Genomic DNA, 4,184 nt, shown 5'->3' with positions numbered 1-4,184 from the left:
TCAATGTGCTTCATGTCTTCGTCACAGAAATTTCGGGTGCCACTACAGTAGATACTATGAAAGAAGAATTACATGCTATCTCTCATATACCTCCAGTTCTGGATGATGATCTCTCAGAATCACCCAATATCTCTCCGCCTGTGTCCTCACCAACTTCATCAGAAAATACTCCAATGTTTGAGGTGGAGAGTTATATTCGTCAAATTTTCGGAAGCACTTTATTTCCCGATGTCATTCCAAATTATTACATCGTCACCATCTCGTACTCACATAGTACGGTGGCTTCTGGATAGAAGAATCCTCTCACTGAGGCTGAGGAAAATCTGTCAAACTTGCCTCCTACCGGTGTTGTTCCAGATCAATCAATTCTATCAAGAATTCAGCAAAATCATCCAATTGTGAATGTCATTGGTCCTCTTGAAACAGGCGTTTCCACCATAAGTCAGACCGAGCACATAAACAGCCTCTTGTTTTTTTGTTTTATTTCTTAGATTGAGCCAAAGTCGTTAGAAATGGCTCTGAAGAACTAAGCTGGGTGGATGCTATGCATGAAGAATTGAATCAGTTTGATAAGTTAAAGGTCAGGAGATTGGTTGAACTGCCGATGGGAAAGAAAGCGTTGGATACGAGATGGATTATCCGTAAAAAGCAAGATGACACGGGGGTTATTGTTCGAAACAAGGCACGGCTAGTCGCTCGCGGTTTTCGTCAAGTTGAAGGTTTAGACTACATTGAAGTTTATGCTCATGTAACTAGACTCGAAGCCATTCGGATTTTTCTGGTTTATGCATCATTCATGGAGTTTACAGTCTACAAGGTGGATGTTAAAACCGCGTTTCAATATGGCGAAGTTAAGGAGGAGATTTACGTGGACCATCCACCGGGGTTTGTAGATTCTAAGAATCCCACTCATGTCTACAATTTAGATAAATCGTTGTATGGTCTTCGCCGAAAACTTGCTTGACTATGACTAAAAAGATAGTCAGGGCTTTTCGCGTTAGCTGGCCCCTGATCCGCGTAGACCAAGGGCGAACACTCATCGTTTACGAAATGGACTACGAGGGTATCTAATTCTGTTCGCTCCCTATGCTTTCGCACCCCAGCGTCGGTAGGGACCCAGAGAGCTGCCTTCGCTTTTTGCGTTCCTTCGTATATTTACAGATTTCACCCCTACACACGAAATTCCACTCTCCTCTGTCTCACTCAAGTGAATTGGTTTCGAGAGCATTCCGCCACTTTTTGGCAACTTTGCGTTCAACCCGATTCACCCCCTACGTGCCCTTTACAAGCTCCTCGGGTGGGGTACACTACGTTGACGGCTCATCTTCTGGTTCATGGCTATAAAAGAGGACCAATAATCAAACTTTGTTCCTTCAAACCATTGGGAAACACTTGAATCTGATTTAAATTTAGGTGGATGACATTATTTTTGCATCTACTAGTGCTAGGTTGTGCTCTGACTTTGAAGAAGTGATGAAGAAGAGGTTTGAAATGAGTTCGTTAGGGGAAATGACAACATTTCTAGGGTTGCAGGTTCGTCAGAGTTCGACGGGAATTTTGCTGCATCAAGGAAAGTATGTTGAAAATATGCTTGTAAAATTTGAATTTCAAGATTCCAACAGTGCTACCACTCCTATGGCGGAAAGGCCTCTCTTGTCATCTGATCCTGAAGGGAATCCGGTAGATAAAACATACTAACGATCGATGATCGGGTCCCTGATATAGCTCACCGCCAGTCGCCCTAACATCATGTTCGTTGTCTGTCGATGCGCTCCTTTCTAGGCTAACCATAAACTCTCTCATTTATTTGTTGTTAAACGTATTTTTAGATATCTGAAGGGACAACCGAAGTTAGGTCTTTGGTATCCCAAAAACTCAAACTTTGATTTACATGCTTTTGCTGATAGAAACTATGGTGGAGATGACAGTGATAGGAAATCCACATCTGTTGGTTGTCAGTTCTTGGGAGATCGTCTCATCTCTTGGCAATGTAAGACACAAAAAACGGTGTCCACATCGACTGCCGAGGCTGAATATGTTTTTGCGTCAGCTTGTTGCTCACAGGTTATCTGGATGCAACATCAATTTCTGGATTACGGTTTGGAATTTCTTAACACCCCTATCTTTTGTGATAATGATGTTGCAATTGCAATTGTTTAGAATCTGGTTCTGCACTAAAAAACCAAGCACATTGATATCAAAATACATTTTATTCGTGACTGTTAAGACTGTAAATTGATTTATTTTGAACAAGTTCGAACTGATAATAATGTGCTTGTTGGTTTTCTTAAAATGCTTCGTTTCTAGGATTGAGACTTTTTTAGGATAAATTTGTACATATTTTATTTTTGAACAAATTTAGGGGGAGAAAATTTTAAAAATTTCAAAAAGTGTGTGTGTGTGTGTATTTATTAAAAGTTATAAAAAAATAAAAGGTATTTTATTTACTTTCACTTAAAATTATGTCGGTTGCTCCCGTTGGAATGACATATACTTGTATATGTTTGGTCCTGTCATCTATTCGTAGATTCACAGGATAGCCATTCACCTTAAGACTTAAAGCTTCCAGGGCGATTGTGATGTGGTTTTGTTTTTAAATTCTTTCACCTAATATTATGTCGGTAATTCTAAGCTGGAGGGACATGTATTCTCATATGTGTTTGGTCCCGTTAACCACTTGTGGACATATGGGAAAGCCATTTACCTGAAATCTAAGAGTGACCAGGGTGACTGAATTTTAAATATATGTATTCAATAATTCTCTGGGAGGTGATATGACTATTCAGTTAACAGCTTTTTGAAGCTTCAATATTTTTTCAAATGAAAATTGATCCAACCTTTGGAAAAAGATAGATGAATTGTTTTAGTGTGCCTAACAGGTGAAGTTATTAAGCTTAAACGACTCTAGAACATTCATTGATTTGTATGGTAGCTTTCCATGATGTGTAAACGATGAAATGATATAAATTAAATCTACTAAACTCACCGTGGAGAGTCATTTTGAAGAAATGTGCATGTTTCCATATACATCTCTCAAATGATAGACAGAAAAGTAATTACCCAGTCATACACGAGCTTGTTAGTGTCTTGATCACCAAAAATATTGTGCTTTTTATTTATTTAAAAAAATAATAATAATTGTAAGTATAAATATGATATTGAGCTGTTAAATTCTTGGTTTCTTCGAAAGCTTAAATGGTCAAACTATAACTACAAGGGTGGGTCATTCAAATAAGTCCTAAACACTCTGAATGAAAGGCATTTAAGTCCAACGTTCAACCTTAAAGCTTAAAAGTTTTCATGCTATCTATAAATGTTTTCATCAAGCACTAGGGTGTTGGAGATAGGATGCATCACAGGTCCATAATATCACACCCCAACCTACGGCGGAAATCCCGGGGCGCGAACAGATTGTCACAGCTCTCATGGTTACTATCATACACAATATAAGTTTCAATATCTATTAATAATTTCAAACAAATATTCATGTACATCAAATTTATAAATAAACAATTACATTAAACATCCAAAATTAAGTTCTTGTATCTTTTCTCTAACATGCATCCTAAGTTGCTTCAAACAATTTTGATAATCATGTCATGCGATAACCTGCATATGCGCTGAAAATAATATAGTTTGTCAACACAAGGTTGAGTGAGCAACACACCAGTTTAAATGTTCATATAGAAAATAAGTATTTGCAACAAGTCATATGAGTATAACAAATTAACCAAATAATCAAGTATAACTGAGATGTCGAGAAGCATAAAGCTATAAATACTAGCGTATAATCAAACTAGACTGTGATTATGTTGGACCTCTCCGAATGCGGAAGAATACAAAGCAAATAAGCACATAAACAAGTAAGGTATAAGTTGTTAACACATAAGACAGAGTTGCGGTTTTTGAGTATAAGTATATATAAGAAATATAATTATACATATGTCCCCAAAACATATAAAACAAGTAAAATAGGGGAATGTGGTACTCACCTTAGACGGAAGGCAAGTGATTAATAAATTCGACAACGAACTAATGATTTAAGCGAGTCGTCCAATACGCGTTCAATGAGATTAATGATCAGAATCTGAAACTTTGTGATATGAAACTATTAGTAAAAACGAACTTAATGCCGCTGGAATCAATCCAAAAGGATGGGTAGAACTCTATTTATGTTGATTTTA

General features: G+C 37.4%; 1 pseudogene; it reads right to left on the bottom strand.

The window, feature by feature from the left end:
* Positions 1-984: 984 nt before the first annotated feature.
* Positions 985-1,285, bottom strand: LOC143543735 (18S ribosomal RNA; annotated as a pseudogene).
* Between the last annotated feature and the right edge of the window lie 2,899 nt (positions 1,286-4,184).

This window comes from Bidens hawaiensis, unplaced genomic scaffold, assembly GCF_021521415.1.
Source record: "Bidens hawaiensis isolate Kalapana, Puna unplaced genomic scaffold, B.hawaiensis_p1.1 tig00013262_1, whole genome shotgun sequence".
NCBI classification, from domain to species: domain Eukaryota; kingdom Viridiplantae; phylum Streptophyta; class Magnoliopsida; order Asterales; family Asteraceae; genus Bidens; species Bidens hawaiensis.
This window is presented reverse-complemented; position numbering and strand designations above follow the sequence as displayed.